Source organism: Solanum stenotomum, chromosome 5 (genome assembly GCF_019186545.1).
Source record: "Solanum stenotomum isolate F172 chromosome 5, ASM1918654v1, whole genome shotgun sequence".
In the NCBI taxonomy this organism is placed as follows: domain Eukaryota; kingdom Viridiplantae; phylum Streptophyta; class Magnoliopsida; order Solanales; family Solanaceae; genus Solanum; species Solanum stenotomum.
In genome coordinates this window covers 30,478,084-30,490,520 of record NC_064286.1, presented here as the reverse complement: position 1 = coordinate 30,490,520, position 12,437 = coordinate 30,478,084, and the positions used below count along the sequence as shown (strand labels likewise).

Below are 12,437 nucleotides of genomic sequence, written 5' to 3'. Positions count from 1 at the left end.
TTTTGATTTTATTTGGACGAATTCTAGGTGCAGCATGTGGTCAATTTTGAAAAGTTGAAGCCTAGACGGGTTGGTACGGATGTGGTTTATGGTAAGTAGGCATTCAAGATTGATAGTAGTTTGCATTGGTATTGTAGACATGGTAAGGAGTTGATGGAAGATGGTAGATAGTCTGTGAGGCTTCACCATATTGGTAAGGGTAAATGGATTGATGTGGTTGATTTAGGTAGGGAGGAACTTGATCTGACATGCGTCCTTATCGATCATGACAGCAGATACATCTTCTTTCTTTTTTTTGTTCACATTGATAAAACCATATTGAATCACTTTGCTTTCATCTTGCAAGGCTGTAAAGTCTTAGATTCTTCCTGATTTGATTCCTTCTTCCAAGATCTCACCTATTCTAATGATTTTTGTGAACTTTTGTCCCATCATGATTATCATTTTCTCATAGTAAAGACTACTATCTTGACATTCAATGAAGGTAGTAGTCATTTCACTTTCACTCATCGCTGGTTGGACTCTAGCTACTTCTGACCTTCAACGTAGAGTATACTCACGAAATGTCTCAGCTGACTTCTTCTTTAACTTAGTCAGGTAGAACTTATCTAGTGTGATATCGGTATTGAACTTGAATCGATCCATAAAGTCTTGTGCCATATCACTCCAACCACGCCATTTATGGAGATCTTGTTGTGTATACCAAAGAAGAGCTTCACCAGATAAACTTCTTATGAATAACTTCATTCTAACCCTCTCATCTCTCCCCACTCCTACTAGTTTGTCACAATATGCCCTTAAATGTGTGTGTGGGTCACCGATTCCATTGAATATATCAAACTTCGGTGGTTCGTATCCTACAGGCAAGTCAATGTCGGGTTGCACACACAAATCCTCATATTCTAACCTTTTGTTTCCCCTGGTAGTTTGGAAATTTCTCAGTGCTTCCTTATGATCACGAATCTCTCTAACTAACACATCATCATCCTTTGCATTGATATCCTTCTCCATTTCCTCATATTCATCTACCTCGGCTTGAAACTTGACTGATATTGGATTGGTATAGGTTTGAGTTTCCATTGCATATACCAGAGGAACATGTTGCGCAAAAGGCGTGGCCACATGTGCCCCTTGTATATGCTGGGTTGGATTGGAGTTGGTTGATTCGATAGGTTTACAAGAGTAGTTGTAGGCAGTGGATAGGTGTTAGTGGATAGAGAACTATAAAGAGTATGAGTTGGAGATTGCTTTTGTGGGTTGACATGTGGTGGATTAGGAGGAGTAACATAGGTAGTGTATCTAGGTGGTTGACTTTATGGATAAGTGTATATGGGTGGCAAATTTGGTGGATTTGCGAGAGTTGTTGGAGAAAGGTTATTGTTGGTGGGTCGAGGTTGTTGTGGAGGAAAGTGTTCGGGAACTGGTAAATCAAGTGATGGAAACAGAGGTGGGTTTGGTGCAGTACTTCTAAGTTCAGGAAGTGGACTTTGGAGTGTGATGGATAAATTGGATAAATTGGTCAAGTCCCTAACCCGAGTTAGTTCACTACGTAGATCTTCAATCTCTTGAGTCAAGCGGGCGATGTGTTCATAATGTTGAATAGTAGTTCTATCTTCGGAAGTATCGGGAGAGTCATTAGAATCCACGATATGTCTTGGACCTATTGGATCAGACATAGTTGGCTTAGTCATAGTGATTTTTCTTCCTTGAATATCCCAATTACGTCGAGGTAATGCCGATGATTTGGACCTTGTGAAATAAGGATGGTCAACCAGCTCAATTGTCAATACAAAACAACTTTTGGTTGGGAATAAAAATAAAAGATAGAAAATAAAATGCAAATAATGTTAGTTTTAAATGAAAAAGTAAAGATATGCCCAAGAAATTCAAATAAATCACATAGCATGCAAGCCATCAAGTAGAGTCAAATAAGTTGTAAGAATAACATGTAAACAAGTCATCTAAAGTCAAATATATTGTAAAGATAGCATGTAAGCATGTCTTAATATGCTTGTGACCTCTTTGTGCCGGAGGTAGGCCTAACGTAAATCTAAGGAATATATTTTCCATAACATGTCATCTCATTACTCTTGATTAATTAAACAATTTTTTTTCAAAATAAGGTACAAAAGTAGTGAAAAATGTATTACATGAACATAAAGTACTTTTAAAATAAAGTAAAAGAAATTGTGTTATGTCCGTCCTTCTTGGTTCCTTTTGGTGATATCGCCACTTCTTGTACTCCAACATCAAGTCTTCGTACCTGTCATGGAAGTTTAGTCATACCACCCCCTAAAGTTTAATTAATTAGAGCAAATGGTCCATATTTAGGCATAAATATTCCTCAAATATGCACATAAATAATGATAGGTCGTCACTTGGGGTCGGAAACCCACTTGAATATTTAAGGTAAAGTCAACTAATGGACTTAATACACTGAGGGTATAAAGCCTCTTAGGTCATGAAATGATGTATGTTCCTTATAAAGTTTGTTGGTTTAGCTCTATTCTAGGTAAACTAGGAGCGGATTTACTAGACACAAGGATCCCGAGTGAACTACTCGATTGAGAAGGCTACGCAGTCACATAGAAAAATATCTGAACACCGCGCGCATATGCAAACTCTCCTAAATTTTAAATTTTGAAAAACAATTATGGGTGCGCAAAACACACCTCGCATGTACGTGTGATAGTGTGAATTTCCAAAAAGTGGAGAAATATGAACGGAATGACAATTAAGAAAAATAGTAGCACATAAACCATTTATAGCAAACAAACAATGTATAACAAGGAAAAATAAGTTTTAGTAAACAAATAATTGCCAAGATATTAAAATAATTTATGTCAAACTAACAATTGATTAGCATGTAAAACCAAGTTTATAACATGTAAAGTAATTAAAGTAAGCACATAAAGCCTAATTAAACTAAGTCTGCTATGGTTAGAACCTAAAAAGTCCCCAGTGAAGTCACCAAGTTGTTACACCCCATTTTAACCGGGTCAAATAGTACACAACATTTGGTGATTCCTAAATTAATTAACTATTTAAGAAGTCGCCACCTAGTTATTTACGGTGAATTAGGGCACCTAAAATTGATTAAATTCATGTCTAAGTTAACTCCATTTTAAGGTCTGACTAAACATGAGATTCTAGGTAAGGGTTCAACTAATCTAGAGGGAAGGGGTAAGGCATCCTTTACGATCCATTAAAAATGGTTAACCGATCGAACTTAAATTAATTAATTAGGCTATGAGTTAGTCAAAACTAGGTGATTAGAGTCCACGAAATAATTAAAAAGATGAGCGTAGATAAATTTTAAGTTTAAAATTTTAGAAATAGGCAAAGTCCCACTAACTAGATTACATTAGCAAACTAAAAAATAACTAATAAACCAACCTTCAAAAGGGTATATAAGCAAAAAGGGAAACCTTTACTTTAGACACAAAAAAAAAAGATCTTTAAAGACTTAAGAAGTGGTGTAAGTTTGAAGCCAATTAGATGCTTATACCTTAGTGATCACGTGAAGCATGTATTGAAATACTACCAAAAACAAATCAAGTAACAAATAAAATATATGGGAAGGACTAGAGCAGAATAAACAATTCCAACATTCCAAACAAGTGAGCTTAAAGAAAATCAAATGACTCCAATATTAAGGCATTTCTAGTCACTAAAAAGAACGTTGAAATGGGGAAGTATGCATCGGGTGACCCAATTTGTTATGAGCAGAGATGGGGAGTCTCCCTCGAAACTCCATATCCTCCAATGTTCATGTGAAAAAATAGACAAAGACATAGGTTAGGTAAGCAATTTAAGTGAACTTATGACTGTCAATTCAAACTAAAATAAAAATAGTAGTAGTAGTAGTAATATTTTTAGTTCATTCTATTTTTGTAAAGCAAACCCAAAGAAAGACTCTAAGTAGAAACTAAGAAACTAATGTATTCTTTAGAAATTTTATTATGCTAGCACTAAAGATGATCAGGACGACATGTTTGTCCAAATTTTCCGTAAATGTAAAGGAAAAAGAAAATTACAGTTGCCAACATGATTTGTTCACAAGTTAATAAGCCAACATTTTATTTTATTTTTATAATCGAGAAATCTGTCTGTGACCCGCTCTTTGGACCAATCACAGTCTTCTAAACTCGATGGATAATGCTCCCCCCCCCCCTCTACCCTTCTCCACTTAAATACCGGGCTTCGCTTTGCATGGTGTGGGGCATGAACCTGCTACCTAAGCCACAAATCCTCCACCTTTTGCCACTTGAGCTAGGCCTTGGGGGCTTAATAACCCAACTTAAATATGGCTAAAAGTAGAAAACTACTATATACTTTATACTCAACTGGAAATGTTCTATATGAACTTAAAACACGATTTCTCAGACTATGACAATTAGCTATTAAAAATAAACTATGATGAATACATAGTCCATAACCAACAAATATTTTAGACAAAAGAAGGATTTCATACGAAAAAAATATGGTAGGAAACAAATAAAGAGATACAGAAGCAGTAGCTATTTCATAGCATTTAAACACAAGATTAAAAAGAAAGCTAAACAAAATAGCAAGGTTACTTCGAACAGATAAAAAACAAAAGAGAATGGTAATCACCTGTTTTGGGGCAGTACACTGAGTCGTCTTCAATCAAGGATCTACGCCCTTTCCTCCAACAAAATCATGCAAAACAGAAAGTAAAGTAGAATATATTGAAATGTAAAAGAGTGGTGTTCCTCGAGTGTTCAAGTCTTTTTCATGATTTATTTTGCAAGCCGAAACTCGTCCCCTATTCATGGTTAACAGGCCTTGTTTTTATATAAAAATTTTAAGCTCCAACTCCTTTTTTTGGTCAGGATTTTGAGTTGAAAAAGATGAATTTTAAATTTGAACGTTGTGTTCTTGGATGGACATGGCCTTCACGTGATACTTTTAGATTTATGCTCGAAATGGTGATCACTTTTCTGAAGTCGTATCTGTTGTGTATTGGACTTATGCACATCTTGATGATATGTTAAAGTAGGTGTAGAAAACTTGCACGAAAATGTTGAAGAAATTTTGTCATGGTTGAAACGATTTGGAATTTTGCTTGAAAGAGGAAGAGATGTCTAGCGGCACTTATCAATTTCAGATTAGGGCTGGAAATTTGGATTATGTTTAGGGAACTTGGCTGAAACGTATGGGCCTATTGGACTGCCTTTTGGATTTCAAATGGGTTGAATTAATTGAGAGGAATTGCACTTTGTTTGGGCTATTATTAGGCCGAATTTTGTAGTCTTTCCTTCTTCAAATTAGTTTCCTTTGAGCTTCTTATATAATAACTAGCGCAATATATATAATACAAAAAATTTAATACATAAGAAACTTGAAATAAAGTAACGACAATCATTTTAAAGAAAGACGACAATAAGTAATAGTAATAAATGTTAATAAGAAAAATATGTAATTTTTTAAAACAATAATAACAATAATAATAAAAGGATTATAAAAATAATAAAGGCTAAAGTAATAGTCTTAATAATGTCTCATAGAAAATTAGGATAACATTAGTAATAAATCACAAATAGTTGTGAAGTATAAAATATTCGACATATTAGTAATTTTAGAAACTCACGAAAATAAATTTGAAAAAAAGAGGGACAAAATTGGGTGTCAACAAGTACTTAGTCTGATACTAGCAATTTAGGGTTGATGTTTGTAACTTGATTTAAAATAGAGGTTATGGGTCAGATCTATTTGCCCTATTTCTACATCAAAAGAGAGAATAGAGTGAGGTATTGGGTTGTTTAGTATAGCATATAGATGAGACCGAAAGGAGATTATATACAAGGATGCTATGAGATCGAAAGAATATTGGTGTTATTGAAGATGACCCAGCATATTCATGAATGTTCATCACCATAGAGCAATACAATTATCCCTATGTGACATTGATTTCCAATTCCCGCACCCCTAGATTGCGTGTTACTTCTTAAATTTCCTGAATTTATAGTGTATTTGTGACCATTGATAACCAAACCCTTTTATTAAATTGGTGAATCATCCACCCACTTATTTTACTACTACAAAAGAATGATTTTACAATCTAAATTTCTTGATAGAATTTTTTACGATATACCTTTTTCCTTGGGATTCGACCCCGACTCTTAGTTGGGTATTTTTTATTGACGAGGACCGTTGTCTCTTTTAATTGGCTTTGAAGAGTACATTTGAGCGTTATCACACTCGCCTTAAAGTGGAGGTTTTCAAGAGGACTCATGTGAAGAAGAAATTAAATGAGTTGTTCCGAATGTGTGGATGGAGGAAAGGGTCGAACAAAAATTTGTAAGATAATATATATATATATATATATATATATACTCTCCGTCTAAGTTGTTAGTTCGACCAGTCAATTCTCAATGCGATGCATCCGTAAAATGGGATGGAGATCTGCCTGAACTTAGTCCAGTCCTATTAAAGATGGGAGGCGAATCAAGCAACTCTTATAGACAGATGGGATAGGAAGGAAGAACCACTAATAGCATTTGCAGTTGCTTCTTTCCGATTGATATTTAAGCAGTTGGGCGTGAATATTTCTTCGAGAAAAAGCTTATCCTTTTCAATATAGGACCGTCTTTTATTTTGCTTTTAATTATTTTTTGAAAATCCATCATTTTCCAAAAAATTTCATTGTCTTTAGTATGATCTGGCTTCACACCTCTCGCCTATCGGAACACCAACCCAATCAGAATATATATATATATTTTTTTTTTTCTGATGCTAATTTTTATTTTTAATATGTAGGGACAGTATCAGCAGTAGGTGCATGAGAATATAGACAATTCTCTCTAGATCACGTCTGAAGTGTCCACGCAAATTTGGACAAAAAAAAAGTGGTAGGAGGGCACGCAAGGGAAGAGTCTATGGTCTAGGCTCTCGGAATGATGTACAACGACTTCAGACAGGTTACGAAGGTATTGAATTGTCACATCAAGCTGAGAGACTTGATGATGTTCAGATAGTTGATATGTCGTATCAAATAGAAAAGCTTACGGAAGCATTTTCAGAGTCTGCTCTAAAAAAGATTGTTAAACAACAAAGCATGAATGAGACCGTTCAATAAATCAAAGAACTAGTATTCAACTTCGCTCGTCGGCCTACTACATCATCTTATACTGAGGACACCGATGACAGTATTGATGTGGATGAATACATATATTCCACCCCTTAGCTTGCATCCCTAATTTATGAACATTTTAGATTTTTTAAATAAATTTTGAAAGACTTTATGATTCTTTAAATTGTGATTCAATTATTTTTTATGGTTTAATTAAGTTTGTTATTATATATTTTGTGTAGTATGTTTGTTGTATGATATATATGAATAGGCTGAATTGAATTTACAGGTGGGTAGCAGAAGCTGACAGTTTATGTTGTCAAAAAAATTGCAGAAAAGGCGATGGACAGGAAGGTTTTGTTCGTTGCTTTTCAATAGTTTTTTTTCTTTAAAAAAAAAAGAATTCTAGAAAAGGGAAGTACTGTGTCACTTTTCTACATTTTAAAAAAAGTAAAATTCTAGAAAAGTGATGGACGGTCTCTCTTTGCCTGTCACTTTTCTGCATTTAAAAAAAATCAAAAAAAAGCGACGGACAAAGTCGTTTTGTTCGTTGCTTTTTAGAATTTAAAAATAATTAAAAATCAATAAAAGTGACGAACAATGTCTTATTATTCAAGAAAGTAAATTTAATAAAACAAAAAGGATATTGTCCGTCGCTTTTTTGCGACACTGTCCGTCACTTTTTGAAAAGCATCAAGAAAAAAAGCGATGAACTGGACTACCTTGCTTTTCCATCGATTTCGACCAAAAATTGATGCAGTCCGTCGCTTTTTTCCGTCTTTTCTCATAGTTTCTTAGTAGTGAAGCTCACAACTTTAAAAACGCTAGCAGGCACATAGTTGACTTTCTTGTTCAGAAGCACGTATTTGCAAAGCCAACGAGTAAAAAAGCCTATGAAATTAGTCTCATCTCTAAGTGATTCTTCTACATCTAGCTCAACAAAGGGGGCATTCTCCTCGTCAGTTTGTGGTAAGAAGTCCAAATCAACATGTCCATAAGGATAATGGTTCAATCTTGGCTTTGTGGCTCATACCGTTGACACCTTTTACGGAGGCTCGTTGTAGACACGTAATTTTTGACTGAACTTAAGTTTTACACCCTTTTTACAGCTTAAATATTTTATAAAAATATAAATTAAATATTTTGACTTCTACCTTATTTTATTAACTTTATTTTAAAAGATTTGAAAACAACAAAAATAGAATCACGTTTTAGATAAAAATTTATTTTCAGTTTTTTAAAAAGAAATGAAAATTTACAAAAATATATGTGTTCTTTTAATTTAGATTAATAAATAAGCTAGTATTTCTTAATTATCTTTTTCAAATTGGTTACTTAACTTTCTAGTTCAAAATAATTAATTTGATTTTTTTATATATGTAATTTATAAAATAAAATAAAAAACAACCTAAACTACCCATTACCCACCCCTTAAACCTCTCTTCCACTCCCCACTCCCCCATATCCCATACCTCTCGTACACTCCCCACTTACACCCACAGCACATCAACTCACCCCTACACTATATACACCACTACAACACACACACGTACCACACACTACTACTAATTAGCAACACACCCTATATAGCAACAAAAAAAAAAAAATCCAAAAACTATCCTAAACACACACATACACTACACCTAAACACAAATATACACACCAACAACACTCCAAAATACGACCAGCTATACCAAGAAAAGTAACACACAGAAAAAAAAAACATTCTTTTCTCCCCAAATACACACACCTACGGTAAAAAAACAATCGGTAACATACCCACAAATATATTCATCTCTTTATTTCCTTTTTTCATTACTTTTATATAAACACAACACACATCCACATCGAAAATTGTGAACATTCTAATTGTGGTTCGGTCAAGATTTTACGGTACTTATTCTTTTCGTTTAAGGTTCAACTTTACCTTATTTCTTTAATTTATTTATGGAATTTGATGTAATTCTATGATAATTTTTCTTATATTTTTATTTTATTCATAATTTGATTGAAATGAAGAATGGGTTAAGTGTTATATTTTTGTATAATGAATGAAGGTAGCTTTAATTGGTGGTTATTTTATTTACTCAATTTTATTTGTTAGTGGTGATCTCTTAAAACTGAGCAGGTCATCGTGTTATTCTTGTTTGAGTGAGATGCAATAATGAAAAAGTAAAGATTGTTAGGCTCAAAAGTAAATAAATTATTTTTATATTATTTTATCAAACAAAAAATGAGATTTATTTTAACCATTCATTATTATTTTATGAGATTAGAAAAGTTGATGTCTAATTTCGACATTAACTTGTAAAGTAATAAAAAAAAAATATCAAAATTTCATATTATATTCTAGAAGTGTAGATTTATTTTACTTTATTTGATTTTGTCTTTGTAAGGAATAAATCTTTTTTTTAACGTTAGACAAAATTTTAGACACATTAAAAAGGAAATTATTTCGATTAAGAATGTGGTTACACATCTTTTTTGAAACATTTAAAAGAAATTCAAGGATGTGGTGACACACCTTGGTAAAATTATTCTAACAAATATTTTATTTAATTTAAAATAAGATGTGAGACATAGAATATTACGTAACGCATTCGAGAGAATAAAGTAGTTATGCTTCGAAGCTATTGAATATCAAAACCAAGAATGCGGTTACGCATCTAGATTGAGACCAAATAAAAGTTCAACAATAAAATGCGAATAAGTCATGGCCTGAAAATAATATATCCAAAAAATATTTTAAAGTAAGTATATAAGTCAATAAAAGCGACTGTGCTAGAATCACGGGACTCGAGGGATGCCTAATACCTTTCCCTCGGTCAACAGAATGTCTTACCTAAATTTTTTAGTTCGCAAACCAAAATAAAGAGTTTTTCCTTTTGATTCGGGATTTTAAAAAAAAAGGTGACTTGGAACACCATAACTCAATCCCAAGTGGCAACTCTGAAAAAATAAAATAATCCCTATTCAATAATGTCACTTAAATTGAAAAAATCCTATCCGTCGTCCGAAAAAGGGGTGTGACACTCGTCATATCTATTAGGTCCTCTAAACCAGAACCTCACCCAATCATGGATGGACACCTCATGGAGATCACCTTTCGCTAATCTATAGAAGGATGAAAATAAATATAGATAATTTTTGGGAAGAAACTATTCTCCTTGAGTATCAATCTGCATCAATTCTTTCGTTGAGAAATGACTTTTTCATAAAAGTGTCGTTGTATAGAGGACCTCCAACTGCTTGTAAGTCCCAAATTGATATGGATATTTCTCTGATGAATGTAGAAAGGGTGTTGGTAGATGGGCGCTATGTCACGACCCGAGAGCACCTTCTAGTCGTAACCGGCGTATTCGACCTCGAAGAGGTCAAATACAAGCCTCATGGATCATTCATTAAAATACGATACAAAAAAATATAGAGGAGAAATTTAAAGCTTCCTTTACAATCGAAAGAACACCTTTTAAATAAAAAGGAAGCAGAAGACTTTCGAGACTTTATCCAAGATGTCTCAATAACGTCTAATACTTGAATACAACAATGGGACTAAGCCCACTCAAAACTATAACAAAACTACTAGACATAAAGGAACATGTTGGTTATTGTCCTCGAATATATGAGGACTCACCAAGTCTTCATCTTCAAACACCTTAGAAACATATCCATCAACCATGGAATATCAACATCTCCAAAAATCCCTACACTTTAGTCAAAAGGAAAAGAAAGGGGTTAGCACAATTAAGTACTAAGTATGGAAACCATGCAAAAACATGCTAAAAAGGACATTTGGTTGAAAGTCATGCCCTATGCCATTTTATTAAAACTTCATGAATATTGACATATTAGACATATTATAGAACATAACCAACATATAAGACATTAACCACATTATAGACATACTCAACATTTTCACCATGTAACTCATTTTATCATCCAAGAACCCTTATCTAAAGTTACCCTAAGACACACTTGAGTGAGACATGAAGTGGCCGCCCATACAACCTCTTCATACCCACCTAAGTGTTCCTCAAGGCTACTATAGACAAGAACCATCGTGCTTCAAGGTAGCATACCAAGTAACTCACTTCATTAACATAAGCTATTCATTCAACAAATCATTTAGACAATAAGTCAACATTCTTTTTTAAAGTCATTTAGGACACATTCATGCATTTAAGGGACTTCACACTATAGTCATATAGACTTAGGGAACTTATTTTGGCACCTTCAAAGCCTACTCGTGCCATGTGTAGATAGCATCCCATACTACTATCTACACGTTGTAGAACCTATCAAGTAACTAGAGTTCACACTAAGGATATCAAGTTCTACATTTAAAGATCCAAGTGTCAAGAATGCTCATAGCACAAATTTCCAAGAGATTCAATAACAAGGCTCACCCAATATATACATCATGTCGTCACATCAAGCACAAGCAAGTATCAAGAAAGCCCGACGCCCGGTATCAAGAAGGGTCAAAGCCCAATAATCAAGAGAACCAAGAACCATATTAAAAATGGCTTTCTAATTCGTACTTAAAATGGACAACTTCCATTCATAAGACGAACTAAAAATCCAGAGTCAAGATGGCAAGTGATCCGAATCAAGAGGCATGCCAAGAGTGACAAAGTCACAGCCACAAGAAGGACAAGGTCCCAACAAGAGTGTCAGGTGATCAAATAGTCCGTACAAGTGGGCGAGTTACATGAGCGTCTTTAACATCTTAAAGGATACCAACATGACAATGCAAAGTGACAAGAGGTAGCCAAGGTACCAAGATCAACTTTCAAATATTTTCGCAGTTAAAAGAGTGCAAGTACACGTGTATGCACAAACTCAATGCTTTAGCAAAGAACCAGTCTAACACAATTTTGCGAGTTCAGACCGTAGACCAACTAACGTTTCAAGGTCCTCAACTTGTTGAGGAGTATATACAACCTTGAAAATACAATTAAATAACTTATTTAACTTCTATTAGCTCAGTAATGTTGACGTAAAATAGGATCATCATCACAAGTAAGCCTAGCATGTACAAATACAACTATGCTCCCAAAACAGTGAATTTGTCCAGTCTGATACCTCAAGTCGCAAGTTAGATTTGAAAAGGAAAACGGTAAAACTAAACTTTATAACCTTCATGAAAGATGTAGGTACATCTCTAAAGGTTGCAAATAAATAAGAATCACCGCAAAATATATTTTGTACAAAAAGATATATTCAAAACACTACAGCTGATCATGCAGGATTTCAATTTCCGAAATCGGGGCAGAACTTTCCCTATGTTGCGTCCCATATTTCGTGTCCATAACAGTTAAATTAGAGTTTTACATAAACA

General features: G+C 34.0%; 1 pseudogene; it reads right to left on the bottom strand.

Annotated features, from left to right (window-relative positions):
• LOC125863855 (uncharacterized) overlaps nucleotides 1-1,080 on the bottom strand; it is a 68,911-nt pseudogene extending 67,831 nt beyond the window's left edge.
• Nucleotides 1,081-12,437: the final 11,357 nt, after the last annotated feature.